Consider the following 20,893-nt stretch of genomic DNA (forward strand, 5'->3'; position numbering starts at 1 on the left):
AAGACTTGAATGTAAGGTCTGAAACCATAAAACTCCCAGAAGAAAACATAGGTGGTAAGTTCCCTGACATTAGTCTTGGAAATGATTTTTGGATTTTACGTGGAAAGCAAAGACAACAAAAGCAAAAACAAGTGAAACTACATCAAACTAAAAGGTTTCTGCACAGGAAAAAAAAAAACAAAAAAAAAAATCAACAAAATGAAAAGGCCACCTACAGAATAGGAGAAAATATTTGCAAGCTATATACCTAATAAAGAGTTAATATCCAATGTATAATGAACTCATGCAACTCAATAGCAAAAGAACAATTCAATTTAAAAATGGGCAGAAAATCTGAACAGACGTTTTTCTAAAGAAGACATACAGATGGCCAACAGGTACTTGAAAAGATGCTCAACATCACTAATCATCAAGGAAATACAAATCAAGCCATAACGAGATATCACCTCACACCCGTTAGAATGGCTATTGTCAAAAAATCAAAAATGGAACTACCATATGATCTAGCAATTCTACTTTGGGGTATTTAACCAAAGGAAATGAAAGTACTAGCTAGAAAAGATACATGTACTGCCATATTCATTACAGCATTATTAACAATGGCTATAATATATGGAAGGAATGTAAGTATTCATCAATGGATGCATGGCTAAAGAAGATTTGGAGATACACACACACATGAATATTACTTAGCCATAAAGAAGAAGGAAATCTTGCTGTTTGTAACAGCATGGGCAGACCTTGACAGCATTATGCTTAGTGAAATAAGTCAAACAGAGAAATACAGATAACATATGATCTCACTTATATGTTAAATTTATAACAAAAACAAAACAAAACAAACAAACAACAGGCTCCTAGATACAGAGAACAGATTGATAGTTGACCAGCAGGGGGTGAGGTGGACAAATTGGGTAAAAGGGATCAAAAGGTACAAACTTGCAGTTACAAAATAAATAATTATGAGGATGTAATATAGAGCATGGTGTCTATAGTTAATACTGTATTAATACTGCATTGAATATTTAAAAGTTTATATGTGGAGTGCCTGGGTGGCTCAGTCGGCTAAGCATCTGCCTTTGGCTCGGGTCATGATCCCAGAGTCCTGGGCTCTGTGCTCAACGGGGAGCCTGCTTCTCCCTCTCCCTCTGCCTGCCTGCCTGCCTGTCTGCCTACTTGTGATCTCTCTCTCTGTGTCAAATAAATAAATAAAATCTTTAAAAATAAATAAATAAATAAATAAATAAATAAATAAAAGTTGCAATGCAAATAAATCTTAAGTTCTTATCACAGGAAAAAAATTTGTAACTATGGGACCAGATATTAACTATACTTATTGTGGTGATCATTTCTAAATATACACAAATATTAAATCATGTTGTATACCTGGAAACAATATATGCTATATGTCAGTTATGCCTCAATTTTTAAAAAATCACATAGGGGCACTTGGGTGGCTCAGTTTGTTAAGCATCTGACGCTTGATCTCAGTTCAGGTCTTGAACTTGGGGTCATGGGTTCAAGCCCCGCATTGGGCTCCACACTGGGCATGGAGTCTACTTAAAAAAAAAATTCCTATCATGTATGTTATAGGACCCAACAAAGTAGACTGGGAAATTACAAGTGCTCATGTTTCCAAATCCTATATATATATTCTTTGATTTGTGTGATCTTATTTGATTCTTCATGTGTTAGGTTGTTCTGAGAAATCAATTTTTAAATTTACCAGGTTAGCAATGAAATATAGTACTGTTTCGGAAAAAAAAAAGAGTTACAATCATAATGATTTGGTTAGTTCTATATTTAAGAAGATTATTCTGGCAGCAGTGTGGAGCATATACTGAAGTGTGTCAAGATTAGAGATGTGGATTCTGTGGTAGGAAAAATCAAACCTCCACAGATGTCCGTAGACTAACCCCTGGAATCTGGGAATAGGTCACTTTACATGGCAAAAGGGATTTTGCAGATGTGAATAAATTAAGGATCTTGAGATGGGAAGCTTATCCTGGATTATCTAGGTGGGCCTAGCAAAATCACAAGTGTCCTTCTAAGAGGAAAAAAGAAAGGAAGATTAGAGAAGATTACAGAAGAAGACATCAGAGATAGAAAAAGGAGAGATTTGAAGATGCTATACTATACTACTGACCTTGAAAATGGAAGGAGGGGCTACATGCCAAGGAATGCAAGTGGCCTCTAGGAGCTAGAAAAGGCAAGGAAGCAGAACCTTTCAGAGAGCCTCCAGAAGGTATACACCGATTTTAGCCCAGGGAGAGTTCCAACTCTCAAAATTGTAAGAAAATAAATATGAGTTGTGTTAAGCCACTGAGTTTGTGGTAATTTGTTACAGCTGTAACAGGACACTAATACAGAGTTCAAAGAGGCATTTAATGCAGTAATCCAGGTGAGTGATGGAGACTCCTGAGCATGTCACAATGCATGTGAAGAAGATGAGTTACTGGATGAATTAAATACCAGGTATTTAGTAGAGTTGTGAACATAGAAACTTATTATTCTGGTATCCAGATCAAAAGAAATTTTTCTGTAAAAATGAAAGTATGGCAGATGACTAATTTGCCACCACCAATCTTTCCTCTTCAAAGTACAATGGTGTTACTGGAAAGTTGCTGCCTGACGAAGGACTACATTTCTCAATCATCTTGCAACTAGTAGCCTTGTGATTAGTTCTTGTCAATAGAATATGAACAGAAACACCATGTGTCACTTCTAAGGCCAAAGACCTCAAAAATCAGATGGGCATTGTATACTCTCTCCTTTTTCCCCATCCTCTGGCTGAATGAGGATTCTGAGTCTCTGGGTGGAAAGGAGAGCAGGAGGGTGCAGAGCCAAAATATGAAAGGCCCCTAAATCTTTATATGGAAGATCACTTGCTGACCAGAAACACCCACATCACACAAATCTGTGTGATGACCAAGCAATACACTTTTTTAAGGTACTGATTTTGAGGCCTATTTATTTTCATCTTAAACCTTGGTACAACTAGAATGCTGTTTTAACAGAATCTTCAACTATGTGCCATCATTCAGTGAATGAGACAAATCGATGTAAGACGTAGGAAAGATGGAGAGTCGTGTTATGCAGTGGCAATAGACTTGAAAAAATTCGGCTGCCAGGCTGGTAGCTCTAAATTAGAATGTTGGTTATGTTAGCTTGTTACTGACTGTTCTTAGCAGGCTCAGAAGAAAAATGAGCTCAGGGAAGAATTGACCAGTTTGCAAACAAAAACTGAAAGGGAACAGAGAGAATCCAACTATCTGGGGTTTCTCACAATTGAAAAATCTGCATAATTCTAGAACTCAAACATTAACAGATAAGATTAAAAAGGATTTTAACATCAGAAGCCCTTTATTTTTTCAGTCAAAGAAAATAATTCAGTCTTAGGACAAAAATCAGAATACGGATGTTTCCTTCCCACATAAGTCCATTGTTTTATGATAGCTGTAAAATAGGCACCATTAAGAGAAAGGCATGCGCAAGAAAGTCAAGGAATAAAGCAGGCCTAAGAATGAGGTCTGGGGTAAAGCTCTAATTATAAGTTCTGGCATGTAGAACTGCCCAGAAACTAATAGAACAGGAATCTATTTGAGAGGGAATTGTATTGCCGAAGAATTCTTAATCCTGAACAAAAATGCTGTTGAGTATTAAGCATTATCCTGAAACCACAAAACTTGCACAAACAGAAAACTCAACAGAACCAAAAGACATTCTTTATTGCCCACTTCGGACATGGCCATTCCTACCAATGGAATCCCTACTAGAGAGCTAGTTCAATACCTAATCAAAGACCACCACCACCCACCCCCTGACCAAGACAGAGAAACTTCACAATGTTACAAACTCACATGATTTCAGTGTTGCCAGGGACCAATGATTGCTATGTGACTCCCATTTCCTCCCCCTCAACTGTTGAATCCCCAATATCATGGATAGTCTGTTAAACTAAATTTAAATTTTTGTAACTTACCGCAGTGTGAGAGATTATCACATTAATGGTGGTTTAGCGGTGTCTCAAGAGGGAGAAGTCAGAAGTAGCATATATATAGGTTTACAGAATCTGGGATCAATTGATTTAAGGCAAGTCACTCAATTTGGGGAACAATTTGAGACAAGGAAAGGTATTTGATATATTATTTTAGGATTTGTAGGTGTAAGTGAAAAGAAGGCTTGAAGCAAAGCTTTTATAAGTAAGCTATTAGTAATAATTGAGCCCAGATGAACAGACTATTGTGTCTGAAGGGGGAAAAATGGTAAGTGGGAATTTCCTAAAGCAAACCATGAGGTTATTTCTTGATTTTTAGTCATGTCTTTTCAGGTCTAAGTTTTCCTGGAACAAACAACATAGTTGTGGTCCACAGTGTGTGTGTGTGTGTGTGTGTGTGTGTGTGTGTGTGTGTGTAAATCACACTGACACAGTCTCAATTATCACTGTTCTAGCTATTCTGCCCCTGCTCGATCATGTATGGGTGTTAATGGGTGCCTATTAACTCAAATATTGCCAAACCATGAGAAGCCACATCCAAACATGATACAGAGGACTGCTCTTCATCTAGAGATGTAGAATTCTGAGATTCAGTGGTTGAAGGGACTCTGGTTCTTTTGGGAGGAGGTAGGTGTATTCTGTGTTTAGAGAAAAGTTGTTATGGGGATATTGGCTGCCCAGATGAACGCACCATGTAAGAAATATTTAACTGATCACCAAAATCTTGTGCTTCCCTTCTATTGTAGGTTTGTCACTGGAAAATAGCTACCTAGGTAGGGACCACATTTCCGAGCTTCTTGTATGACTAGGTGAAGCCCTGTGACTAGTTCCCAGAAATGTGAACATGATGTTAGTGCAGATGATGCAGGTCACTTTCAAATCTAGAATCTGGGAAATAGGTGTGCAGTCCCCATTTTTTCCCCCTCATATGGCACTGAAGGCAATAAATTTTGGAACTTTAGAAGGCAAAACACAAAGGGAAGAAGGCTAGATGCCTGAATCCACACCTGGAAGTTGCCACATTGGCTTGTGAAGTGAGGTAGGAATGAACTTCTACTGAGGTAAGTCCCAGGCTTGGCAGCATATTGATAACATTAGTTAGAATTGTCCCGATATGTGATGTTTATCATAGAAGATGAAGTGTATAAACTCAAATAGTAACATTTGATATATTCACTGAAAAAGTAATGTAAGCACAAATGTATGGAATTGTGCCATTTTTGTAATAACCTCCTATTGAAATAGAAGAATCAAAGAGGAATATCCATTACCTTTTTCCATTAAATTTTTAATAAATGTGTCTGAATATTGGTATTACTGATAATTCCCTTTTCTTGATGCTTTTCTGAATTTTCCAAGTGCTCTCTATATTTTTTGAAGCTGTTGAAGATACACTTATGCTTTGTTTCTATATTAATTACTAAACATATTGGCTCAATTCTAGATTGAAGAGACTTGTAATATTATCTTTAAACACACTGATTCAGTTTTCCATGTATGAAAATACATATTTTTGTGCAGAAACCTACAAATGAGTATTAATTCTGGCTCTGGCCTAAAATTCCTTTTTTTATGTGGGACATGTTTGTTCATCTAAGATAAGCCTGTTCGTTTTTTGCCCTCCTTATAGTTGCAGCAATCCTGTGAAATAGGCAGAAAAGATACTATCAGTAATTTTTATCCAATTTTATGGTAAAGAAATTCATATCCAGAGAGATCAAAAGAGTTGGTTTAAGAATCAACAGCCAAAAGTGGTGGAACTTGGATCCCATTTGTGCTGCTCACAGGAAGGTTCTGGACAAGGAAAAATTTTACAAAGGAATTCAGCTGCCAGCTATCAGCACTACCTTAGAATGCCCTTTTATAATTAACGTGAAATATTTTCAGACAAGGAAAGAGAATTTTTTTTTTTTTTTGAGATGTACATCTTGGGGCACCTGGGCAGCTGAGCCGGTTAAGTGTCCAACTTTTGGTTTCAGCTCAGGTCATGATCTCAGGGTCCTGGGATCAAGCCCTGAGTTGGGCTCTGCACTCAGCACAGAATCTGCTTCTCCCTCTCCCTCCTCCCCTGCTCCTCCCCCACCTGCTCACAGTTGTCTCTCTCAAATAAATCTTTAAAAAAAAAAAAAAAGATGTACATCTTAACAACCAGATGTGTGTCTCTAAAACATAAACCATTATTATTGGGTCCTGGCACATAGTAGGTCCTCAACTAATATCTATTTAATGATGATGGTGAAAGAGCTCTCACGTACAATAGCCTTTAGTTCCTCATGGGTTGGTGATACAACAGAGGTGGAAGGTTATGTAGGTGCTTTTCCAGATTTGGGTTTGAAGAGGGTTTCAGTCTAAGCAATGTAGAAAGAACCTGAACTCACCTCCTCCATGGACACACCAACACACCAAATCTACCCCTATCTATAAACAGTTGCTCCTGAGGAAGAACTGAGGACTGACTGAACAGCTTCTGTACAAGAAAAGATGGAGCCATCACATGGAAAATAGCAAGAGAGATGGAGACATGTTGACCCAGGGAACCCCCACCACTGACGGTATGAACTACAGTGAGAAGGGGTGGTACTAAGGGATCATGAGCAAATTCATCTGCCATGGGGCAGAGAAAAAAAGCTGTGGTTTAAAAGAGCTAGCAGAATATAAAGGATTCTGCCCTAGAACTCCACCAAACAAAGAGGAAGATACTGGAACTCTCTCCAGGTCAGAGGACCCAGTAAGTGCAACAGTTTATGTTCCCCCTCCACCTTGATAAGATGGACAGGAGAAGTGTCTGTGTGCCCTAATTTGCCTATCACTTCAGTGAGCTCCAGGCCTGTAGCCCACACCAGCCCAAGACATCCCACCAAGATGGCCCCAGCATGGTACACACCAGGACATCCCTGGTCAGTACTCACTACAGCTCCAGCCACCTTGCCAAGATGACACAGGAACAAAGCACCCCCAAACACTCCAGGCCCATACCACTTCAGCTTCAGATGACTTCTGAGGGCAACATCAGCACAGAGCATTCCAGAACCTTCTAGCTCATGTCCACACTGGGGTGGCCTCTGACCAGAATGCACCCGGATGTCCAAGATATCTTCTATACAGAGAGTTTCAAGAACCTCTGGCTAGGACTGACTTCAGTTTCAGCATTCCTGGCAATGCAGTCTGTGTGGAGACCCCCAGGACCTCCCCACCCCATGCCCACTTCAGCGCTGGCCATTCCACCAGAGCAGCATAAGCACAGAGTGCCACAGGACCCACAGCCTATACCAGCTACAGATTCATCCATAAGCCAAAGTCACCAGGCATACACAGCCTGTACAGGGAATGACCCTACACAAGACCATTTCTTCAATTTTAAGAGAAGTTGTTCCATCTAATTCATAGAAACAAAGAAAGTTAAACAAAATAAGACAGAGGAATTTGCTCCAAACAAAATAACAGGACAAAATCACAGAAAAAGAACTAAATGAAACTGAAATAGGCAATATGCCTAATAAAGAGTTTTAAGTAATAATCATGAAGACTCTTACTGGACTGGAGAGAAAGGTGGAAGAATTCAGTGAAAACTTCAACAAAGAGATAGAAAAGATTTTAGGTGGGAGCTTTAGAAGAGGAGGACACTTAGCTCACTCCATTGCAGGTTTACAACTAGATATCACTCACATCTGAGTAAATAAACCAGAGAGCAATCCAAAGACTAGCAGAACAAACTCCACAACTAAATGTACAGAAGAAGCTGCATTAGAGAGTTTTGAAAGGGCAGAAAGGGTGGTAGGAAGCTTCCTGCAAGAGAGAGGAAACACTGGGCACAGAGAGAGAAAAATACCAGGGACCCCACGTGTGGAAGATGAATCTCCATAACTTCTGGCCTTGAAAACCAGAAGGGCTGAATTCTGTGAGTTTGTATAACAAGAGGACTTGGAGTCTGGAGCTCTAAAAGTCAGCTAACTCAGTATTGTGTGATACTGCACACCTGGCCACCACCTCCACTGAGCACCATATCCCCAACTGCCACCGCTGTACACCATACCCCTGGCAGCTACCTTGCTTCAAGGGATCCAGCCTAGGATTAGTGGCTCAGTAAAAATTTTGCTAACATTGCCACCCCATCCTCCAGCCCTCCTGTGGTCAAGCGCCCTCGGAGCCAGCCTGCCTGAGTCTCACTAACACCACAGAGAGCAAGCACAGAAAACAATAGGCAGAGAGTCAATGCAGATGTTTGGACTGATAGAAAAGGTGACTCAAGGGCGCCTGGGTGGCTCAGTTGGTTAAGCGACGGCCTTCAGCTCAGGTCATGATGCTGGAGTCCCAGGATCGAGTCCCGCATCGGGCTCCCTGCTCAGCAGGGCATCTGCTTCTCCCTCTGACCCTCTTCCCTCTCGTGTTCTCTATCGCTCATTCTCTCTCTCTCTCAAATAAATAAATAAATAAAATCTTAAAAAAAAAAACAGAAAAGGTGACTCAAATACAAGAGTAGGACACAAGCAACACACACAGAAGACTACCCTGAAGTGCCAGGTTCTGGTGAACAGGGCACACTGCACTACAGAAGATCTCTTCTTCATAAAGCCACTACTTTCAAGAGTAGAAGATGTACTGACTTTCCTAACATACAGAAACAGACACAGAAGTAGACAAAATGAGGAGAGAGAGGAATATGTCCCAGATGAAAGAACAGGACAAAATCACAGCAGGAGATCTAAGTGAAACAGAAATAAGTAATATGCATGATAGAGAATTTAAAGAAATAATCATAAAGATACTCATGGACTTCAGCAAAGGGTGGAGGACATCATTGAGACCCTTGATAAAGAGATAAAAACATGTTAGAGTTGAATAACACAGTAAAGGAAATGAAAAATATAATAGATGGAAACAGGAAGCCAAGGAACATATCAGTGACCTGGAGGATAGAGTAATGGAAGAAATCAAGTTGGACGGACATGTGAGAGACAAACAAGCACTGCGTAATAAGAGACTTGGAGAACTCAGTGACACCATCAAGCATAATAATATCCACATCATAGGGATCCCAGAAGGAGAAGAGAAAAGGGGGCAGAACAGGTATTGAAGAAATAATAGCTGAAAACTTCTCAAATCCGGGGAGGGAAACAGAGATGGAGAATCAGGAGCACAGAGATCCCGCTACAATTTCAACCAAAGGTGGTCCACACTAAGATAATAGTAATGAAAATGGCAAAAAAAAAAAAAAAAAAAAAAAAAGGCAGTAAAGTATTTTAAGAGTGCAAGAGAAAGAAGACTATTACAGACAAAGGAAACCCCATAAGGCTAACAGCTGATTTTTCAGCAGAAACTTTGCAGGCCAGAAGAAAGTGGTATGATCTATTCAAAGTCCTGAAAGGCAAAAAAATCTGCAGCCAAGAATACTCTATCATTCAGCATAGAAGGAGAGATAAAGACTTTCCTAGACAGACACAATTTAAAATAATTTATGACCACTAAATCACCCCTAGAAGAAAAAACAATAACAACAAAATATAAGACTAGGAAACCCAAAAGCAAAACAAAATTAAGTATATTTGTAAAACTCAGTCAAGAGAAGCACAAAATAAAAGGATGTAAAATATGATACCAAATATCTGCAATGTGGAAGGGAAAGGAGTAGAGAATGAGTTCAAAATTAAGCAAAAATCAGCTTAATATAGAATTGCTACATGCCGAAAATGTCATATATAAACCCAATGGTTACCACAAATCAAAAAACAGTAATAGATATGCAAAAAATAAAGCGTAAGGAATCCAAGTATATCACTAAAGAAAATCAGCAAAATACAAAAGAAATAAAGCAAATAAAGGATCAGAGAAAACATACAAAAACAACAGCAAAACAAGTAACAAAATGGCAATAAATAGATATCCATCAGTAACTACTTTAAATGTAAAAGGACTAAATGTTCCAATCAAAAGACAGAGTGACACAGTGGATACAAAACAAGACCCATCTATATTCTGCCTACAAGAGACTCATTTCCAGACCTAGAGATACCTGCAGAATGAAAGTGAAAAGATGGAGAAACATTTGTCATGCAAATGGGTGTCAACAGAAAGCTGGGGTAGCAATACTTCTATCAGACAAAATAGACTTTAAAATAAAGACTGTTAAAAAAAAGGACACTATATAATAAAGGGGACAATCCAACAAGAAGATATAACAATTGCAAATATTTACACACCCAATATGGGACAACACAATACATAAAATAGTTACTAACAAACATAAAGGAACTAATCGATAGTAATACAATAATAGGGGACAACAACAAACAACAACAAAAACAACAACAAAAACCCGTGGATTTTAATAACACACTGGACCAAATGGTTTTAACAGATTGATTCAGAACATTCCATCCTAAAACACCAGAATACACATTCTTTTCAAATGCACACAAAACATTCTCCAGAAAAGGTTACATATTAGGTCATGAAACAAGCCTCAACAAATTAAAAAGTACTGAAGTCAGACCATGCATCTTTTCTGACCACATCATTATGAAACTAGAAAACAATCACAAGAAAATAATCTGGGAAGATCACAAATACAGGGAGGTTAAATAACATACTACTAAACAATGAATGGGCCAACCAAGAAATCAAAGAAAAATCAAAAAGTACATGGAAACAAATGAAAATGAAAACACAACAGTCTAAAATCTTTAGGATGCAGCAAAAGTAGTTCCAAGTTTATAGCAAAACAGGCCTACCTCAAGAAAAAAATCTCAAATAAACAACCTAACTTTATACCTAAAGGAGCTAGAAAAAGAACAACAAAAGAAGCCTAAGGCAGAAGGAAGGAAACAATAAATATTAAATAAGAAATAAATGTTATAGAAACTAAAAACAACCAAACAAACCAACAATAGAATTGATCATTGAAACAGGAGCTGGTTCTTTGAAAAAATTAATGAAATTGATAAGTTTGACAGAAAACTTATCAAAAATAAAAGACAAAGGACCCAAATAAATAAAACCACAAATGAGAGAGGAGAAATAACAACCAACACCACAGAAATACAAGCAATTATAAGAGAATATTACAAAAAACTATATGCCAGCAAGTTGGACAACCTATAAGAAATTGATAAATTCCTAGAAACATATAAATGACCAAAACTAAACAGGAAGAAATAGAAAGTTTGTTTTAAGATTAATAACCAGCAAAGGAATTGAATCAGTAATCAAAAACTTTCCAACAAACAAAAGTCCAGGACCAGATGGTTTCACAGCTGAATTCTACCAAACAGTTAAGAAGAGTTAATACTTATTCTTCTCAAACTACTCCAAAAAATAGAAGGAAAACTTCCAAAGTCATTCTGAGTCCTGTATCACCCTGATCCTAAAACCAGATAAAGCCACCACACAAAAAAGACAACTACAGGCCATATCTCTGATGAACATAAATGCAAAAATCCTCAACAAAATACTAGCAAACTAAATCCAACAATACATTTAAAAAAATCATTCACCACGATCAAGTGGGATTTATTCCTAGGATGCAAGTGTGGTTCAATACTTGCAAATCAATCAACATAATACATCATATTAATAAAAGAATGGAAAAGAACCATATGATCACTTCAAGAAAAAGCACTTGACAAAGTACAACATCCATTCATGATAAAAACCCTCAACAACGTAGGTTTAGAGGGAACATATCTCAACATAAGAAAGACCATATATGAAAAACCTACAACTAATATCATCCTAACTGGGAGAAAACTGACAGCTTTTCCTCTATGATCAGGAACAAGACAGGGATATCCATTATCACCACTTTTATTCAACATAGTCTTGGAGGTCCTAGCCACAGAAATCAGACAGCAAAAAGAAATACAAGGCATCCACATCAACAAGGAAGAAGTAAAACTTCTACTATTTGCAGATGACATGACAACTCTATATAAAAAACCTGAAAGACTCCACCTAAAAAAACTGCTAGAACTGATAAACGAATTCAGTAAAGTTGCAGGATACAAAATCAACATACAGAAATATGCTGCATTTCTATACACCAATAATGAAGCAGCAGAAAGATGAATTAAGGAATCATTCCCATTCACAATTGCAACATTAAAAATAAGATAGTTGGAAATAAACCTAACCAAAGAGGTGAAAGACCTGCCCTCTGAAAACTTGAAGACAGTAATGAAAGAAATTGAAAATGACACAAAGAAAGAGAAAAAGATACCATGCTCATGGATTGGAAGAACAAATATTGTTAAAATGCCTATACTACCCAAAGCAATCTACACATTTAATGCAATTCCTATCAAAATACCAACAGCATTTCTCACAGAGCTAGAATAAAAAATCCTAAAATTTTCATGGAACCACAAAAGACCCCAAATAGCCAAAACAACCTTAAAAAAGAAAAACAAAGCTGGAGGCATCACATTTCCAGACTTCAAGTAATATTACAAAGCTGTAGTCATCAAAAGAGTACAGACACGGGCGCCTTGGTGGCTCAGTTGGTTAAGCGACTGCCTTCGGCTCAGGTCATGATCCTGGAGTCCCGGAATCAAGTCCCACATCGGGCTCCCTGCTCAGCAGGGAGTCTGCTTCTCCCTCTGACCCTCTTCCCTCTCGTGCTCTCTATCTCTCATTCTCTCTCTAATAAATAAAATCTTAAAAAAAAAAAAGAGTACAGACACATAGATCAATAGAACAGAATAGAAAACCCAGATGTGAACCTATAATTACACAGTCAATTAACCTTCAGCAAATCAGGAAAAAATATCCAAGGGGAAAAAGACTATCTCTTCAACAAATGGTGCTGGGAAAACTGGACAGCAACATGCAAAAGAATGAAACTGGACCACTTTCTTACACCATTCACAAAAACAAATTCGAAATGGATTAAAAAACCAGGGCACCTGGGTGGCTCAGCTGGTGGATCATGTGATCCTTGATCTTGGGGTTGTGAGTTCAAGCCCCATGTTGGGTGTAGAGATTACTTAAAAATAAAATCTTTTTAAGAAAAAACTAAAAACCTAAATGTGAGATCTGAAACCATAAAAATCTTAGAAGAGAGCACAGGCAGTAACCTCTTCAAAATATTCTGTAGCAACTTCTTTCTAGATGTCTCCTGAGGCAAGGGAAATAAAAGCAAAAATAAAATACTGGGACTACATTAAAATAAAATGCTTCTGCATTGAAAAGGAAACAATCAACAAACCAAAATGCAACCTACAGAAGGGGAGAAGATATTTGCAAATGACATATCTGGTAAAGGGCTAGTATCCAAAATGTATGTAGAACTTATAAAACTCAACACCTAGAAAGCAAATAATCTAAAAAGTGGGAAGAAAAGATGGACTGACATGTTTCCAAAGACATACAGATGGCCAACAGACATGAAAATATTCTCAACATCACTCATCATCATGGAAATGCAAATCAAAACTAAAATGAGATATCACTTCACACCTATCAGAATGGCTAAAATAAAAAACACAAGAAACAACACGTGTCGGTGAGGATGTGGAGAAAAAGGATCCCTCATGCACTTTTGGTGGGAATGCAAACTGGTACAGTCACTGTGGAAAACAGTATGGAGGTTCCTCAAAAAGTTAAAAATAGAACTACCCTACAATGCAGTAATTGTACTATGAGGTATATATCCCCCAAATACAAAAACACTAATTCAAAAGGATACATGCACCTGTTTATAGCATTACTTACAATAGCCAAATTATGGAAGTAGCCTGTGTCCATCAATAAATGAATGGATGGAGAAGAGGTGGTGTGTATATCTACCTATCTATATAGATAATGGAATATTATTCAGTCATGAAAAAGAATGAAATCTTGCCATTTGCAATGACATGGATGGGGCTAGAGAGTATAATGCTAAGGAAAATAAGTCAGAGAAAGACAAATCCCATATGATCTCACTCATATGTGGAATTTTTAAGAAACAAAACAAATGAACAAAGCACAAAGGAAAAAAGAGAGACAGACATAAACCAAGAAACAGACTCTTAACTATAGAGAACTGATGGTTACTAGAGAAGTGGGTAGGGGGATGGGTGAACTAGGCAATGAATATTAAAGAGGGCAAGCTTGTCATGATGAGCACTGGGTGATGTATGAAATTTTGGAATCACTATATTGTACACCTGAAACTACTATAACACTGTATATTAACTATACAGGAATTAAATAAAAAAGAAAAAATGCTTTTTAAAAGCAATCATACTTGAAGAAAACAGTAAGTGAAATGAAAAATACACTAGAAGGAATCAACAGATTAGTGGATACAGAAGAATGAATCAGCCATCTGGAAGACAGGGGAATGGAAAGTGCTCAAGCTGAACAGAAAAAAAAATTAAAAAGAACATATTAAGGGAGCTCTTGGATGACATCAAACAAGCAAATATTATTATTATAGGAGTACCAGAAGGAGAAGAAAGAGGTAAAGGGGCAGAACATTTATTTAAAGAAAGTATAGCTGAAAATTCTCCTAACCTGGGGAAGGAAAGACATCCAGGTTCAGGAAACAGACATTTCCAAACAAGATGAACCCAAGGAGGTCCACACCACAACATATTATAATTAAAATCTCAAAGGTTAAAGATAAAGAGAGAATTTAAAAGCAGCACGAGCGAAGCAACTAGTCATGTACAAGGGAAGATCCATAAGGCCATCAGCTGATTTTTCAGCAGAAACTTTGCAGGTCAGAAGAGAGTAATGTTATATATTCAAAGCACTCAAAGGAAAAAACCCACAACCAAAAATACTCGATCTCTCAAGTTTTTCAAAATTGAAGGAGAGAGAGAGAGTTTTCCAGGCAAACAAAAGTTCAAGTAGTTTATCACCACTAAACCAGCCTTAAAAGAAATGTTAAAGGGACTTCTTTAATGGAGAAGAGAAATCCATAATTAGAAGAAAATTATGAAGGGAAAAAATTTCATGAGTAAAAATAAGCATGTAGTAAAGGTAGTAGAGCGATCACTTGTCAAGCTAATATTAAGGTTAAAAGACAAAAGCAACTATATTTTAAAAATTAGTTAAGTGGATTAACAAAATTAAAAAATGTAAAGCATGACAGGAGATACACAAAATGTGGAGGGGGTAGTAAAAATGAAGTCCTTTTAGAATGTGCTGAAACTTAAATGACTGGCATCTTATTATATGCTTCTATATACTTACCATGTTATATATGAATCTCATGGTAACCACAAACCAGAAACTTCTAAAAGACACTAAATAAATAGATAGATAGATAGATAGATAGATAGATAGATAGATAGATAGATAGAAAGCGAAGCATAACACTAAATAAAGTTATAAATCACAGGGAAAGACAGCAAGAGAAGACCTACAAAAAGAACCAAAAAACAATTAACAAAATGACAATAAGTACACACTGAATTACCTTAAATTTAAATGGTTTAAATGCTCTAATCAAAAGACATGGTGATGGAATAGATAAAAAACAAGACCCATCTATATGCTGCTTACAAGAGACTCACTTCAGACCTAAAGATCTGAACAGATTGAAAGTGAAAGGATGGAAAAAGATACTCTATGCCAATGCAAGCAAAAAAAAAAGAAGCCAGAGCAGCAATACTTATATCAAATAAAATGGACTTTAAAGCAAAGACTGTAACAAGAGATGAAGAAGGACATTGCATAATGATAAAGGGGTCAATCCAACAAAAGGATATAATACATGAAATATCTATGTACCCAACATTGGAGCACCTAAATGCATAAAGCCAACATTAACACATAAAGGGAGAGACTAATGGTAATACAATAATAGTAGGAGACTTTAATACCCCACCTATATCAATGGATATATCATCCAGGCAGAAAATTAGTAAATAAACAGTACCTTTGAATGATGCATTAGACCAGATGGACTTAACAGATATATAAAGAACATCCCATCTAAAGACAACAGAATACACATTCTTTTCAAGTGCACATGGAACATTCTCCAGGATAGAGTGCATATTTCAAAATAAGTATCAATAAATTTAAGAAGATTGAAATAATATGGAGCATCTTTTCTGACAATGATGGTATGAAACTAGAAATAAAAGAAAAATCTAGAAAAAACACGAACAGGTGGAGACTAAACAACATGCTACTAAACAACCAATAGGCAAATGAAAAATACCAAAGAGCAAATCAAAAAATACATGGAGACACATTAAAATAAAAACACAATGGTTCAAAATCCTTCGGATGCAACAAAAGCTGTTCTAAAACAAATTTATGGTGATACAGGCCTATCTCAAAGAACAAGAAAAGAATCTCAAATAATCTAATCTTACACCTAAAGGAATTAGAAAAAGACCAATCAAAGCCCAAAGTTAGTAGAAGGAAGGAAATAATAAAGATCAAAGCAGAAATAAATGAAATAGAGACTGGGAATAGAAAATATCAATTAAACCAAGACCTAGTTCTTTGAAAGGATAAAAAAAGAATGGTAAACCTTGGGGCACCTGGGTGGCTCAGTTGTTAAGCATCTGCCCTCAGCTCAGGTCATGATCCCAGAGTCCTGGGATCGAGCCCCGTGGGAAGCCTTCTTCTCCCTCTCCCACTCCCCCTGCTTGTATTCCCTCTCTCCCTGAGTCTCTGTCAAAAAAAATAAATAAAATCTTTAAAAAAAAAAAAAAGAATGGTAACCTTTCACCATACTCATCAAGAAAAAAAAAGAGAAAGTACCCAAATAATTAAATAAAAAATGAAAGAAGAGAAGTAACAACTAACACCATAGAGATATAATGGATTCTAAGAGCCTACTATGAAGAATTATACATTAACAAATTGTACAACCTAGAAGAAATGGATAAATTCCTAGAAACATACAATCTTCCAAAACTGAATCAGGAAGAACTAGAGAATCTGAACAATCCAATTACTAGTAACAACACTGAATTGGTAATTTAAAAACTTCTAACAAACAAAAGTCCAGGAGCAGATGGATTCACAGGTGAATTCTACCAAACATTTAAAAAAGAGTTAAGGGGTGCCTGGATGGCTCAGTCAGTTAAGCATCTGACTCTTAGTTTCAGCTCAGGTCATGGTGTTGGAGTCGTGGGATCGAGCCCTACGTCAGGCTCTGGGCTTGGCACAGAGTCTGCTTGGGATTCTCTCTCTCTTCTCTCCCTCTACTACTGCCCCTGCTAATGCATATTCTCTCCCCCCCAAATAAATATTTTTAAAAAATAAAAAAGAGTTAATATCTATCTCCTGAAACAATTCCAAAAAATAGAAGAGGAAGGAAAGCTTCCAAGTACATTACATGAAGCCATCATTACTCTGATACTAAAACTAGACAAAGATACTACCAAAAACAAAAAAGAAAGAAAAAGAAAACTGAAGGTCAATTTCTCCAATGAACATAGATGCAAAAATCCTCAGCAAAATATTAGCAAACAGAATTCAACAATATTTTTTTAAAGATTTTATTTATTTGAGAGAGAGAATGAGATAGAGAAAGCATGGGGGGGGAGGGTCAGAGGGAGAAGCAGACTCCCTGCTGAGCAGGGAGCCCAATGCGGGACTCGATCCCGGGACTCCAGGATCATGACCTGAGCCGAAGGCAGTCGCTTAACCAACTGAGCCACCCAGGCACCCCGAATTCAATGATATTTTTTAAAAATCATTCAAACAATCAGATAGGATTTATTCCAGGAATGCAAGTGTTGTCCAATATTTGCAAATCAATCACTGTGACACATCAAGTAAGAAAAAAGATTAAAACCATACGACCATCTCAATAAATGCAGAAACAGAATTTGACAAAATACAATATTTATTCATGATAAGAACTCTCAACAAAAATTTTAGAGGGAACATACCTCAACATAATAAAGACCTTATATGAAAACCCTACAACTAATATCATCCTAAAAGGGGCAAAACTGAGAGCTTTTCCTCCAACATGAGGAAGAAGACAAGAATGCTCACCCCTGGCTACTTTCAGTCAGCAGAGTACTAGAAGGTATAGAAAAGACAACCAAACTGGTAAGACCGAAGTAAAACTGTCACTATTTTCAGATGACAGGATACTATCTATAGAGAACCCTAAGTACTCTACCAAAGAATTATTAGAGCTGATAAATAAATTCAGTAAGATTGCAGGGTACAAAACTAATATACAGAAATCTCTTGCACTTCTATATACTAATAATGAAGTAACAGAAAGAGAAATTAAGAAAACAATCCCATTTATAATTGCACCAAAAATAAGAAAATATCTAGGAATAAGCTTAACCAAGAGGGGAAAGACTTGTATTCTGAAAACTATAAAACATCAATGAAAAAAATTGAAGACAACACAAATGGAAAGATATCCCATGTTCATAAGTTGGAATATCATTAAAATGTCCATACTACCCAAAGCAATCTACAGATTTAATGCAATTCCTATCAAAATACCAACAGCATTTTTCACAGAACTAGAACAAATAATACTAAAATTTGTATGGAACCACAAAAGACCCTGAATAGCCAAAGCAATCTTAAGAAAGTACAAAGCTGAAGGCATTACAATCCCAGATTTCAAGATATACTACAAAGCTGTAGTAGTTAAAACAGTGTGGTACTGGCTCAAAAATAGATACATCAATGGAACAGAGTAGAGAGCCCAGAAATAAACCCATACTTATGTGCTCAATTAATCTATGATGAAGGCAAAAATACACAAACAGGAAAAGACAGTCCCTTCAATAAATGGTGCTAGGAAAACTAGACAGCTAGGAGAGAGGAGAGAATGACGCTGGACAACTTTCTAACACCATATAAAACAAACTCAAAATGGATGAAAGACCTGAAACCATAAAATTCCTAGAGGAAAACATAGGCAGTAATCTCTTTGATATCAGCCATAGCCACATTTTTCTAGATATGTCTTCTCAGGCAAGGGAAACAAAAGCAAAAGTAAACTATTGGGCCGACATCAAAATAAAAAGCTTTTATACAGCAAAGGAAATCATCAACAAAATGAAAAGTCAACCTACTTTTTGTAGGGCTGTACTTTTGAATGGGAGAAGATATTAGCAAATAATTTATCCAATAAGGAGTTAATATCCAAAATATACAATGAAACTATACAACTCAACACCAAAAAAAAACCCCAGACAATTCAATTAAAAAATGGGCAGAGGACCTAAATAGACATTTTTCCAGAGGAGACATACAGATGGTAAACAGACACATGAAAAGATGCATAACATCACTCAGCATCAGGGAAATGCAAATCAAAACCACAATGACATCTGTCAGAATGGCTAGAATCAAAAAGACAAGAAATAACAAGTGTTGGCAAGGATGTGGAGGAAAAGGAGCCCTTATACGCTGTTTGTGGGAGTGTAAATTGGTACAGCAACGGTGGAAAACTGCATGGAGTCTTCTCAAAAAATTAAAAATAAAATTACCCTATGGTCCGGTAATTCCACTACAGAGTATTTACCCAAAGAAAACAAAACCCCTAACTTGAAAAGATAGATACACCCCTATGTTTACAGCAGCATTATTTATAACAGGCAAGATACGAAAGCAACATGAGTGCCCAGTGTCAGAGGAATAAAGAAGTTGTGGTGTGTGTATACATGCACACGCATACATATCCACTCACATGCACACAAATACATACAAATAATGGGTTATTACTCCACCATGAAAAAGGAATGAGATATTGCCATTTGCAGCAACATGAGTGGACCTCCAGTGTATTATGCTAAGTGAAGAAAGAGAGAAAGAGAAAAATACCATATGATTTCATTTATGTGTGGAATCTAAAAAAAAAAAAACAAACAAAACACAAAGTAGAAACAGGTCCATAAATACAGAGAACAAATTGGTGCTTGCCAGAGGGAAGTTGGGGAAAAATGGAAGAGGAATGCGAATGGGGAGCCGGCATCAAGTCATGGGTTGATTAAGCCACAGGAATGAAAGATACAGCAGAGGGGGTATAGTAAATAGTATTGTCATAGCACTGTATGGTGACAGAGAATAGCTGCATTTGTGGTGAGCATAGCGCAATATATAAAGTTGTCAGGGGCGCCTGGGTGGCTCAGTCATTAAGCGTCTGCCTTCGGCTCAGGCCATGATCCCAGGGTCCTGGGGATCGAGCCCCGCATTGGACTCCCTGCTCTGTGGGAAGCCTGCTTCTCCCTCTCCCTCTCCCCCTGCTTGTGTTCCCTCTCTTGCTGTCTCTCTCTCTGTCAAACAGATAAATAAAATCTTTAAAAATAAATAAATAAAGTTATCAAATCACTATGTCATACACTTGAAACTAATGTAACATTGTATGTCAACTATAATTCAATAAAAATAAATACAAATATAAAATAAAACCAAACAGCTTTGAGTTGGCAGGTACTCTCTTCTCAACAAAAAAAGGAACTTTACTAATAAGTCACTTAAAAAAATAAGAGTCCAGAAAATAACACTGTAATGAACTTTACTCAGGCAAAATTTAAGAAGGGTAAGGCTAAAACAACAGCTCTCCAGACATGCCTGACCTAATACTGCTGTGATTCATAATTAAGAACCATCATCATGGTAAGCAATAGGTTCCTGAAATTGCCTGGGAGCAGAATGGAGTTTCTGGCACCGGTGTCTTTCTCCCCAGGGGAATGCTGAGTGCCATCCAGTTCTGACTACCTCTGAAAACATGCATTCTATCTCCATGGCAGCAAGGCTGATCATCTCATCTTGATTAAAGAGGTTTTTTTCTCTCAATCCCGTGAGGGTAAATCAGCACTTCCAGACACAGGATGAGTCATTGCTTTTGGCCTCATTAACATGGTGTAGCCCTTCTGTCTGCTAACAACCAGATTTAAAACAAAACAAAACAAAAAATAGTTAACCAAATAAGTTAAATTAGGCAGCCAGGCAGCGAGAAGTCCA

Source organism: Eumetopias jubatus, unplaced genomic scaffold, assembly GCF_037043125.1.
Source record: "Eumetopias jubatus isolate StellerSeaLion01/CBP00866 unplaced genomic scaffold, mEumJub1_p1.0 scaffold_2, whole genome shotgun sequence".
NCBI lineage: Eukaryota > Metazoa > Chordata > Mammalia > Carnivora > Otariidae > Eumetopias > Eumetopias jubatus.